This window comes from Rhinatrema bivittatum, chromosome 10, assembly GCF_901001135.1.
Source record: "Rhinatrema bivittatum chromosome 10, aRhiBiv1.1, whole genome shotgun sequence".
NCBI lineage: Eukaryota > Metazoa > Chordata > Amphibia > Gymnophiona > Rhinatrematidae > Rhinatrema > Rhinatrema bivittatum.
In genome coordinates, this window is record NC_042624.1 from 12,076,570 (window position 1) to 12,089,176 (window position 12,607).

The 12,607-nt window shown below is 52.1% G+C and overlaps 1 long non-coding RNA gene across 1 annotated transcript in view; it reads left to right on the plus strand.

Annotated features, from left to right (window-relative positions):
* The first annotated feature begins 231 nt into the window (after window positions 1-231).
* The window catches only part of LOC115100198, a 332,354-nt gene continuing 319,978 nt past the window's right edge, over window positions 232-12,607 (plus strand). The window contains exon 1 of the long non-coding RNA XR_003858993.1: window positions 232-402. This is a non-coding gene — a long non-coding RNA (uncharacterized LOC115100198). The remainder of the gene's footprint in view (window positions 403-12,607) is intronic.

Sequence of the window (12,607 nt, forward strand, 5' to 3'; positions counted from 1 at the left end):
ACCTCCACGAGACTTCCCTCTTCCTCTGAAGAGCAGGCCTCTTCATGCCAGCTCCACCATTCAGGTACACCTTCCTCTTCAATGACCATCGATTCAGGTACAGCTGATTCACTATTATGGCAAACAACTGGCTGCTCTGTTTCCTCCCCTACCCATGGGTCAAGCTGTGCCTCTAAGAGCTTGGGAGTTGTAGTCCTTCTAGTCCTCTCTCACGCCTCCTGGTGTCTGGAGGCTGCAGTGGGAGCTTTTTCCTGAGAAGAGAGGAGCTGCTTTTCTTTTCAGGGGAAAGTTTTCTCCCCCCTGGTTTATTTCTTTCCCCCTAAGAAGGGAAGAATCTTTCTTTTTTCTCTTGGTTTTGTCTTCAGGGGAGTTGGATTCACTGCTACTGCTGCCTCGCCCAAGGTAAGCCATTTTTCAAACTTTTCTGCTGAGGTTTTTCCCAGGCAAGCTACTTGGGGTGGGGCAGGAGTTGTTGCAGTGTTCCCCTCTCCCCTCCCCCATTTTCTTTAGTTGTCTTCCTTTAGAGTGTATTTTGTGAGTTTTGTTGTTTTGCTTATTTAGTTTGTTCCTTGGCCAGTATAATTTTGTTGATTTAATTTTTTTTTTTTGCTGGTGTGTTGTTTGTTCCTTTGTGTTCCTTGAGTCATAAGAACATAAGAAAATGCCATACTGGGTCAGACCAAGGGTCCATCAAGCCCAGCATCCTGTTTCCAACAGTGGCCAATCCAGGCCATAAAAACCTGGCAATTACCCAAAAACCAAGTCTATTCCATGTAACCGTTGCTAATGGCTGTGGCTATTCTCTAAGTGAACTTAATAGCAGGTAATGGACTTCTCCTCCAAGAACTTATCCAATCCTTTTTTAAACACAGCTGTACTAACTGCACTGACCACATCCTCTGGCAACAAATTCCAGAGTTTAATTGTGCGTTGAGTAAAAAAGAACTTTCTCTGATTAGTTTTAAATGTGCCCCATGCTTACTTCATGGAGTACCCCCTAGTCTTTCTACTATCCGAAAGAGTAAATAACCGATTCACATCTACCCGTTCTAGACCTCTCATGATTTTAAACACCTCTATCATATCCCCCCCTCAGTCGTCTCTTCTCCAAGCTGAAAAGTCCTAACCTCTTTAGTCTTTCCTCATAGGGGAGTTGTTCCATTCCCCTTATCATTTTGGTAGCCCTTCTCTGTACCTTCTCCATCGCAATTATATCTTTTTTGAGATGCGGCGACCAGAATTGTACACAGTATTCAAGGTGCAGTCTCACCTTGGAGCAATACAGAGGCATTATGACATTTTTTTGTTTTGTTCACCATTCCCTTTCTAATAATTCCCAACATTCTGTTTGCTTTTTTGACTGCCGCAGCACACTGAACCGACGATTTCAATGTGTTATCCACTATGACACCTAGATCTCTTTCTTGGGTTGTAGCACCTAATATGGAACCCAACATTGTGTAATTATAGCATGGGTTATTTTTCCCTATATGCATCACCTTGCACTTACCCACATTAAATTTCATCTGCCATTTGGATGCCCAATTTTCCAGTCTCACAAGGTCTTCCTGCAATTTATCACAATCTGCTTGTGATTTAACTACTCTGAACAATTTTGTGTCATCTGCAAATTTCGGAGACAAAGTTTGGTTTGGTTCGGTTCCTTGTCTAGTTTTTTGTTTTTCTTTTACTTACTTTTATTTGAGTTTTCTTCCCCCACAGAGGCAATCATACCTTGCACAGCGCCTGTTAGCCTGTGCACAACCTTTTTCTAATTGGCTTCTGAAAGGTTCCTTACAGGTTCCTGGTTTCCTGAGTGTGCTCCCCCCCCTCCCCCCTCCCCCATCCATATTCCTACTCCCTCCACTGCTTAGGTCCACTCCACCCACTGCTTTTCCCCTTTTCCCTTCCCATCCTTTGTTGTTTTGGTTTTCTGGTACGCTGAAATCCAGGAAGGCTGAGGGTCCTAGGAAGGACTCACCTATTGTGACTTTCAAGGCCCCTGCATCAAGGAGTGACCCCCCCCCCCCCCTTCCCTGGTCGTGTACGGTGGCATCGATGACGACTAGGAACCACTCTCAAAGTCATCATGCCCCGGAAAGGTCCAGCCAGATGGAGGAAGGACTCCAGAGCCCAACTCAAGCTACGAAAGAACACGGAGCCAGACACACTGACCACTGAGCCCTGTCAAGAGTTAGGACCAGAAAGTCCAGGGGAGGGGACCTCTAGCACATTCCAGCGACCCGCTGAAGTCAACATTTCTCAGCTGGAGCAGCGGGTGCAGTGGGCCCACTACTATGGGCAGACTGGGGTGGAGGGAGCTCTCTCCATACCACGCCTGAGCGAGACATTCGCCATGGAGGATCCCCTCCCTTGAAGGCAGTTTCTGGAGATGTGGATCAACCCAGGGGGAAACTTAAGGCTGCTTCCGTGACAATCACGAGCGGTCCCCAGGGTGACCGAACTAAGAGAGTCATCAGCGAAAGCGTTAGGGACGTTTCCATGGATGGACCCCCTCCAACCAACACCAACAGGGACACTATGAGCAGCCCCCAGAGAGAGGCTACTGCAGGACTTCCTGCCCTTGCTACGTCACCGAAGGTGCACACTCCAATGACTCACACCATGTATGAGGGTATGTCCATCCCTTCCATCTTCATTCCGGTTGCATTCGCCATGGGGAACAGCAAGGGTTCTGAAGGTAGAGCCCAGGGTGGGAGAAAGAAAGAAAAGACAAGACGGGAGGTCCCAAGCCAGACTACACTACTTACAGTTGGCCTTTCCTATGCAGCCATTGCAGCTGGACCCCCCGCCTCCCCTCCCACCAGAAATAGGGACAGGCAACCCCCCCCCCCCCCCATCACGTGTCATAATGGGGGGGCGTTGTGGCCTGAGCCGCAAACATGTGACAATATGCGAGATGTTGGCCACAGATGACATCCATGGCTACGCATTAGTGGCGGCCAAAGTCATAGGAGTGGAGAATTTCCATTCTGCAAGCAGAGAAAGCGGCAGAGCAGTGGTTTATTTCCGCTCCCTAGCTACCGTTCACAAAGCCCTTATCATCGGGATAGTGGTTGAAGACACTTTTCATTCTCTAGAGCCTCTGGATGCCAAGGGTTATGAATTGTTCTCTCTAATGTACCTTTTCTGATGGAAGCTGGGCTGAGGTAACAGCTCAACTCTCTGGGGGAAGTGAAGTCTTCCATCTCTGTCCTTCCCCTAGGGTTTAAATTGAAGGTGATGAGGCACATGGAGTCCCACCGGCGGCAGGCTTGGATAGTGCTCCCCAGGGGGAAAGAAGGCATCGAGGGATGGTTCCCTGTGTGGGATGGGGTCCGCTCCTATAAAATCTATTACAGCACGTTGGAGGACCAGTGCTTCCTCTGCAAGGAGATAGGACATGTGCGGAAAGAGTGTACACGGTAAGGACAACCCCCGACAGGGCACGAGGTCGCCCCCGATGCCGGTCCTCCCAGAGCCGCAGAGCTCACGAGCAGCACCCCGGATGCCAGGGTCCCCTCAACCCTGAGAGAGCCATTCACTACGCCTGCTCCACTTGCTGAGCCTGAAAAGAAGAGGAAGCCAAAAAGAGCTGCTTTGCCTCAGCAGGCCTCGGAGGATTCCATCCCCCCGTCAGAGATGAAGGGCATTCAATCTGACTCATCCGTTCTAGGAACGACGACTGGGAAAGACATCAGCGGCAGGGAGAAAAAGATTAAGCCACCCCCTGCTTGCTAAGTGGATCTCTCTCCTCCCCCCCCCCCTCTCCTGGTTGTGAGTTGGAGACAGCCAGGCCTCCACCCAAGAAGGGAAGCAGGGTTCGTAACCGATGAAAGGGAGCCTCAGTTGGTGACAGCTTGGACCCGGGTCAGTCCTGCCGAACAGCCCCTCCGGGGATTCTTCAACAGGGAGGGAAGGGAAGTCTGCATCAGACAAGGAGTTGGATGAGGGGAAGGCACTAGCTGCCCATGAGAGTGTCATGCCCACAAAGGACCCCTCCATCATCACCTCTAGGAAGAGGGGACTCCTGGGCCATGGGTCATACCTCAAGGCCTATGGGGCTGGGTCGATTTGGTCCCTAGCTGTTGAGGTCCACCCACCCAGCCCTAAGAAGAAGGCCCCACCGCCTATACTTGGACTCCCTGATTATAGATGCTTCTGGAGCATGTATCCACAGCTGGGACATTGACAGCTTCTTAGAACTGGTCTGTGGTGCTCCGTTGGAGTCCCCCTTCCTGTTTACTGCTGCCCTAGACCTCCCTCTGTACAGCCCACTCCCTGGTGACGGCTCTGATGATTTGAAGGCCAGGACATCTGGTCCTCCCATCCCACTGTATGAGGCAAATCCGTCTGCTAGTGACGTGATAGTAGGAAGGGGAAGACCTCCGGAGTCCGAGCCAGGGACCAACAGGACTAGGGAGATTTCTAACCCTCCATCTGTGCATCGGCAAGCAGAGGAGAGCACAAGTGGAGAAGCAGAGCCCCCTCCCGAGTGTTTAGAAGCCCCCTGTACAATTGAGGGGAGCAGAGGAAGATATGGGCGCTCCTTCACAGAATGCGCCTCTTTCTGCCGGTCCGATGTTTCTTGCTCCAGGGGGAGGTCTGATTCCCTTACCAGGGAGGTAGGGAATGAGGGTCAATCCCCTAAGGTAGGGCATCCAGATTCCGTAGAGTCCCTTGGCCTCCCGGGATTCCTCATTCCCTCGGCTGAGCCGACCCTCCTCCTGTCATCTGAGGAGGTGCTTGGCCAGCCTGACGGACTGAAGAAAGAGGACCGTCATAGGGCAGGTGACCCCTTGTAAGTTTACGCCCCATGTGACCGTCTGCATTGTTGACATTTGCACTTTGAACATCAACGGCTGCAGGAGGGGTCTCCGGAGGCACCGGGTGCTCTCCTTCCTTACGGTGGTGGGTGGGGGGGTCTCATGTGCTTTCTACAGTAGACCCTTTCCACCCCAGAGACCGAAGCAGCTTGGCTCCTGGGATGGCATGGCTCTTGTGGACTGTGGTACTGGTAGAAATTTTATTTTAAAATAATTTATTTATGTATTTAAAATCTTTTCTATAACATTGCTAAGTTTTATATACCATCGCAATGGTTTACATGTAGGCACATAAATTAAAGTAGGTGAATGCGTACACTATAACATTCTAACAGGTGCCAAATAGATTCGGTTACAATCCTACCTAATAAACGAAGCTTGACCGACGTGCCGCAAATGCGCAGTAGAGAGCAGCTCTACTGCGCATGTGCGGGCGAGCACGTCGTTCTTAGGCAGCGTCAAAAAAAAACAAAACATGGCGGCGGCGGCGGTAGCGGCAGCGGGCGGCGGTGGTAGCGGTAGCGGGCGGCGGCGGCACCTGCGGTAGCGGCAGCGGGCGGTAGCGGCGGTAGCGATAGCGGGCAGCGGCAGCAGCGATAGCGTCAGCGGGCGGCGGTAGCGTCAGCGGGCGGTAGCATCGGCGGGCGGTAGCGGCGGCGGGCGGCAGCGGTAGCAGCAGCGGGCGGCGGCGGCGGTAGCGGCGGCGGGCGGCGGCGTTATCGGCGGCGGGCGGCGGCGGTAGCGGTAGCGGGCGGTAGCGGCGGCGGGCGGCGGCGGTAGCGGTAGCGGCGGCGGTAGCGGGCAGCAGTAGCAGTAGCGGCAGGTAGCGGTAGCAGCAGCGGCCAGGAGAGAGGGAGGGACGGACTGAGAGGGAGGGACTGAGTGAGAGAGTGGGAGGGAGGGACTGAGTGAGAGGGAGGGATTGAGTGAGGGGGAGGGGCTGGGAGGGAGGGATTGAGTGAGGGGCTGGGAGGGAGGGATTGAGTGAGGGGGAGGGGCTGTGAGGGAGGGATTGAGTGAGGGGGAGGGGCTGTGAGGGAGGGACTGAGTGAGAGGGAGGGGCTGGGAGGGAGGGACTGAGTGAGGGGAGAGTGAGAATGAGGGAGAAGTGAGAGTCAGGGCCGCAGCGGCGAAGACGGGCGGCAGCAGTGAGGGAGGAGAGAGAGAGGGAGGGACTGAGTGAGAGGGGAGGAGGGAGAGGGAGTGGGACTGAGTGAGAGGGAGGGAGTGGGAGTGTGAGAGGGGGGAGGGAGGGAGTGGGACTGAGTGAGAGGGAGAGGGGGGACTGAGTGGTGGGGGGAGGGAGTGAGTGGGACTGAGGGAGGGAGTGGGACTGGGAGGGAGGGAGGGAGTGGGACTGAGTGAGAGGGATAGAGGAGGGAGGGAGAGAGGTGGGTGGGAGTGAGTGAGACTGAGTGGGAGGGAGGGACTGAGTGGGAGGAGAGGGAGGGTGGGGAGGAGTGGGTGAGTGTGAGGGAGGGAGGTAGGGAGGTAGGGGGTGGTGAAGAGTGAGGGGAGAGAGAATGAGGGGGAGGTGAGAGACAGAGGGATGTAGCCCGTTTTAACGGGCTTAACGGCTTGTATATCATAAAAGACAAACGCTTGATTAGTGATGTAGGTCCTGACCATGTGTACCAATACGGTACTAATCACTAGAGATGTGAATCGTGTCCTCGATCGTCTTAACGATCGATTTCGGCTGGGAGGGGGAGGGAATCGTATTGTTGCCGTTTGGGGGGGGTAAATATCGTGAAAAATCGTAAAATCGTGAGCCGGCACATTAAAACCCCCTAAAAACCCACCCCCGACCCTTTAAATTAAATCTCCCACCCTCCCGAAACCCCCCCAAATGACTTAAATAACCTGGGTGTCCAGCGGCGGTCCGGAACGGGCTCCTGCTATTGAATCTTGTTGTCTTCAGCCGGCGCCATTTTCCAAAATGGCGCCGAAAAATGGCGGCGGCCATAGACCAACACGATTCCACGGCAGGAGGTCCTTCCGGACCCCCGCTGGACTTTTGGCAAGTCTTGTGGGGGTCAGGAGGCCCCCCCCCAAGCTGGCCAAAAGTTCCTGGAGGTCCAGCGGGGGTCAGGGAGCGATTTCCCACCGCGAATCGTTTTCCGTACGGAAAATGGCGCCGGCAGGAGATCGACTGCAGGAGGTCGTTCCGCGAGGGTTCCGGCGCCTCACTGAACGACCTCCTGCAGTCGATCTCCTGCCGGCGCCATTTTCCTTACGGAAAACGATTCGCGGCGGGAAATCGCTCCCTGACCCCCGCTGGACCTCCAGGAACTTTTGGCCAGCTTGGGGGGGGCCTCCTGACCCCCACAAGACTTGCCAAAAGTCCAGCGGGGGTCCGGAAGGACCTCCTGCCGTGGAATCGTGTTGGTCTATGGCCGCCGCCATTTTTCGGCGCCATTTTGGAAAATGGCGCCGGCTGAAGACAACAAGATTCAATAGCAGGAGCCCGTTCCGGACCGCTGCCGTTCCGGACCGCCGCTGGACACCCAGGTTATTTAAGTCATTTGGGGGGGGTTCGGGAGGGTGGGGGATTTAATTTAAAGGGTCGGGGGTGGGTTTTAGGGGGTTTTAGTGTGCCGGCTCACGATTCTAACGATTTATAACGATAAATCGTTAGAATCTCTATTGTATTGTGTTCCATAACGGTTTAAGACGATATTAAAATTATCGGACGATAATTTTAATCGTCGAAAAACGATTCACATCCCTACTAATCACAGGTTGACAGAACACATCCAGATTCCCACCATCCACTCTCTTGTAACTCTACTCCTTTCTTCCATCCATGGAGAGCCACTGCCTGGTCAGGTTACCCATACCACAGCTCCTATTTGTCTCTGCACTGGGGCCCTGCACATGGAGTGCATTTCCTTCCACATTCTGGACAAGGCCATACATCCTGTGGTTTTAGGACTGCCATGGCTACAACAGCACACCCCTCAGTTTGACTGGGCCACCTTACAACTTTCCCGCTGGGGTTCCTTTTGCCACGCCAACTGTCTGGAGCCCATCTTGCCTTTGCCTTGCCTTAGTACTTCGCTTTCACCTCCTGGCCTTCCACCTCAATACTCAGCTTATGCGGATGTGTTCTCCAAAAAGGCCGCAGACACTGCCTCTGCATCATACCTACGATTGTGCAATCAACTTGTTACACAACACTGAGCCTCTTTGAGGAAGAATCTATCCATTGTCGCTCAGAAAGACTCAGGCCATGTCAGAGAACATCCACGAGAACCTGGCTAGGGGTTTATTTGACCCTCCAAGTCTCCCACTGAAGCAGGTTTTTTTCTTTGTGGGGAAAAAGGATGGATCGCTCCATCCCTGCATCTACTATCAGGGTTTGAACGAGATCACCCTGAAAGACTGCTATCCACTACCTTTAATTTCTGAACTTTTTGACAGGCTCCAGGGAGTGAATATCTTCTCCAAATTGGACCTCATGGAAGCCTATAATTTATTTCGAATCCACAAAGGAGATGAATGGAAGACAGATTTTAATACTCAAGACAGCCACTTTCAATATCTTGTGATGCCGTTTGGCCTTTGCAATGCCCCAGCTGTCTTCCAGAGTTTGATGAATGAGGTTGTGGTGTATCTCAATGACATTTTAGTGTTCTCTAAAGATCTACAGAGCTTCCGCCACGACGTCTCCCATGTCCTCCAGCGTCTACGAAACAAAAGCTCTATGCCAAACTCGAAAAATGTTCTTTTGAGCAGATCATCCCCTTTCTTGGCCACATAGTCTCCAGATAAGATTGCAGAATGGGCCCTCAGAAGTTGAAAAGCATTTGAGACTGGCCACAGCCTACAGGCCTTCGGTCCTTACAAAGATTCCTTGGCTTTGCCAATTACTACCAGTCCTTCATCATTACTCTACTCTGACCGCAGCCCTCACGGCCATGGCTCACAATGGGGCCAATCCTTCCCATTGGTCACCCGAGGCCATGGCCGCCTTCCAGGATCTCAAGACCGCTTTTCTCCATCATCCGGATCCCAGATGCCCATTCATTGTTGAGGTCGATGCCTCTGACGTGGGAGTAGGGGCAGTCCTAAGCCAGTACTTGACTACTCATACCCTACATCCATGCTCCTTCTTTTCCAGTTGCTTCTCTCCCACGAACTGGAATTACGCTATAGGGGATAAGGAGCTGCTGGCTATTAAGCTAGCCTTTGAGGAATGGTGTCCCTGGCTCGAGGGAGCCCAGCATCAGATCACAGTGTGTACAGACCACAAAAACCTTGAGTATTTACACCGTGAATGCTTGAATCACTGTCAGGCCCGCTGGGCCCTCTTTATTTTACCCAATTTAACTTCCTGCTGCGCTAAGGACTGGCCAACAAGAATTGCCGAGCCAATGTCCTCTCCAGGTCCTTCGTTCCAGAGAATGTTACAGACGCTCCACGGCATATAATTGACCCTGCTAAGATCATACTGACTGCCATCTTTCTGGTCCCACCTGGGAAGATGGTGGTTCCTCATCAGCTATGCTGGATGGTCCTCCATTGGGCTAATGCCTCCCTTACTGCAGGACACCCTGGACAGTCCAGACTCTGGCCGCTCGCCAGTGGTTTTATTGGTGGCCTACCATGAAGAAAGATGCACAGGCCTATGTGGAGTCTTGTCCCACTTGCGCACGCCACAAGCCTCCTGTGGGATGTCCGTGGGGTATCTTGCAACCTCTGCCTATCACTAGTGAGCCATGCACCCATATCACGACTGATTTTATTGTGGCCCTTCCTCCCTCCATGAGCAACAACACCATTTGGGTCACAGTAGACTGCTTTTCCAAAATGGACCACTTCATGGCTCTGCCTAGTCTTCCATCGGCACCTCAACTCGCGCAATTGTTTATCTGCTATGTATTCCGGCTCCACGGTCTTCTAAAACATATCCTTTCGGACCGAAGAGTCCAGTTTACTGCCTGGTTCTGGAGGTCCATTTGCAAAAAGTTCAACGTTTCCCTAGATTTCACCTCCGCTTATCACTCCCAAGCCAATAGGCAAGCGGAGAGAACTAATAGAACTGTTAAACAATGTATCCGAGCCTATGTTAACTTCCTGCAAAATGATTGGTCCGACCGCCTTCCCTGAGCTGAGTTTGCCTTCAATTCAAACCTGCCTTTATCCTCCAGTTCATCAGCTTTCCAGGTAGTCTATGGATGTCAGCCTCTCCCGCCACTACCCCTTCCATTATCTATTCCCTCCCCAGCAACCCAGTCGACTGCCCAGGAGTTTCATCAACTCTGGAACAGCACAAAACAGTTGCTACAGCAAGCATCCCAAAGGGCTAAAAAGTTCTTTGATGCTCATCACCATGAAGCTCCCCAGTTTAAACCGGCTCAGCACCCGGTTTATCTGTCTCAAGCTTCCTATGTCTTGCTTTGCTCCCAGGTACATTGGTCCATTTCCAGTGCTTCACCATTTGGGTCCAGTCACCTACAAACTCCAGCTTCCCTCCTCTCTCAAGATCCGCAATGCCTTCCATGTATCCTTACTAAAAGAGTTAGAATTGTCTGAATTCTCCAGGAAGCCACTGGACCCTCAACCATTGTCATCTGAAGCGGACTGTGACATACCAAGTTCAAGATATCCTTGATCTGTGGAAACGTGGAAAGAAATGGGAGTACCTTCTGTCTTGGGAAGGCTTCAGACCAGAAGAAAACAGCTGGGAGCCTGCTATCAATATTCTTGATAAGGATCTAAACTAGCAATTTCATGCCACACATCCTCTGAAACCCAAACCCCCGGGGAGGGGTCCTTAGGAAGGGGGGGGGGGGGTGGTACTGTTATGACCATCGGCTGAGGCCTTCCGTGGTTGACCCAACTGATGTCACATCATGACTAGCTCTCCACGCCTGCTGAACTCGCAGCTGTGGCCAGTCACTACCACCCCGCGTTCCTTCTGGCTCTCCATGCCCCATGAGGCGGCTGGGACGCCGCCGACCTATGCTCAGATTCCGGGCCTCCTTAGGCACATGTGCATGCCATCTGTCCTCCCTTTAAAGGCCCAATGGCGGGAAAACCAGGATTGTCCCTGGCTGATGACATCACAAGCCTGAGATACTTAACCTACACTAACCGACTTGGCAACGAGTTCCCTGAGCTCCTCTGGTGCTTGTTCCTGTTCTTCGGACCTGCGGTTCATGCCTTGGATCTCTGCTGTCTGATTGTGGACTCTGGCTCTGGGTATCCGCTCCTCGGGGGCCTGCTCTGTGCTTCCATTCCTGGAACTCTGTCTCCGTGTTTCCCCGCTCCTCTGGGTAGATGCAGCGCTACTGCATCAGAGATCCTGCCTCTACGCTTCCCTCTCCTCGAGGTAGTCTCAGCGTCCTTATACCAGAGACCCTGACTCCATGCTTCCCTGCTCCTCAGGGCAACCTCAGCGTCACCACCTCAGGGGTTCTGTCTCTGCAGTCCCCATTCCTCGGGGCCTGCCCTGTGTGCTTCTACATTGAAGATCCTTCCTCTGGTAAATCCTTTCTCCAGACCTGCCCAGCACTGCAATATCATTGAACTAACTCTCTGTGTCCCCGCTCCTCAGGGCACTCTGCAGTACTGTTGCTGTGCAGGCGCCTGCAATCACGTGGCTATGGCGCAGACAATTCTTCTACACCTCCTCTCTCTTGGGCCACAGCCGTGGTCCTGTTGCCTTGTTTCCAGCCCCACTCCTCAGGTAGCATCAACTCCCACCTCAGGCCTAGGGTCCATGAAACCTACAAAACTTAACACACATGTTAGTTGCTTGACCATGTCCTCTGGCAAAAGATCCCATAGTTTGATTATGCTTTGAATGAAAAAACACTTTTCTCTATTTGTTTTAAAACTGCATGTTGTTAGTGTCAAAGCTAGTGTTGTTTGAAAAGGTAAATAATGTTCCCTATTTATTTGTTCCATCCCACTCGTGATTTTATAAAGTTCAATCATATTCCTTCTCAGTCGTCTCTTTGATACACATTAGAATTAGGTGTTTGGGGGAGTGGAGTTGAGAAGGGGAAACCATATATACGTTTGATTTTCAAAAGTGAGCAGATAAATCTACACACACTCATTTACGTGCTAACTTGCAGAATTGTTCAGTTCGGAATTAACAGTCTGCTGAGGAGATAGCAATCTGTAGTATTTAGGAGAGTTGTGGGTGGATCCTTGGACCAGTGGCAGATGACCATGCCCTCAGGGAAGACCCCAAGAGGGACCACCAGTCAGGCTCAGAGTATGGAGACAGACACACACTAGTTCTTTTATTAGACAGTATATGGAACCACCAGAGGTGGCAGTAGTGAGCTGGAATGCCCGGCTGGGCTGTAGTCCCTCAGGTACTGGAACAGCAATCCCTGGAGGCTGAGCTGTAGAGAAACTGAAATATAGTGAGTAGGCAGGGTAAGCAGAGTACATGTACCGAACCTGATGGTAACACTCACACAATGTCTCATAGAAGCCCAGGAGCTGGAAAGGTTTAGGCCCTCGAGGAGCGAGTACCTGGTTCCAGGGAAAGCTCTGAGAGAACGATGGTAACTCACAGATGTAGTAAGCAGTGCTGACTTCCAGGCAGAAGTGAATTCGAAGAAGTCCGGGAACAAGGGCCCTCGAGGTGCGAGTACCGGTTCCAGACTGCAATCTACAAAGTAAGAGAGAGAGCGAGGCCCCCCGAGGAGTGGGTACCCCTGGTTAGTCCGAGGAGGCAGTGTAGATAGAAAAAATCCATATCCTTGCTAACTCGCTGTGTTAGCAAATTCTAAGACCTTAAATATCCGTCGCGGGTG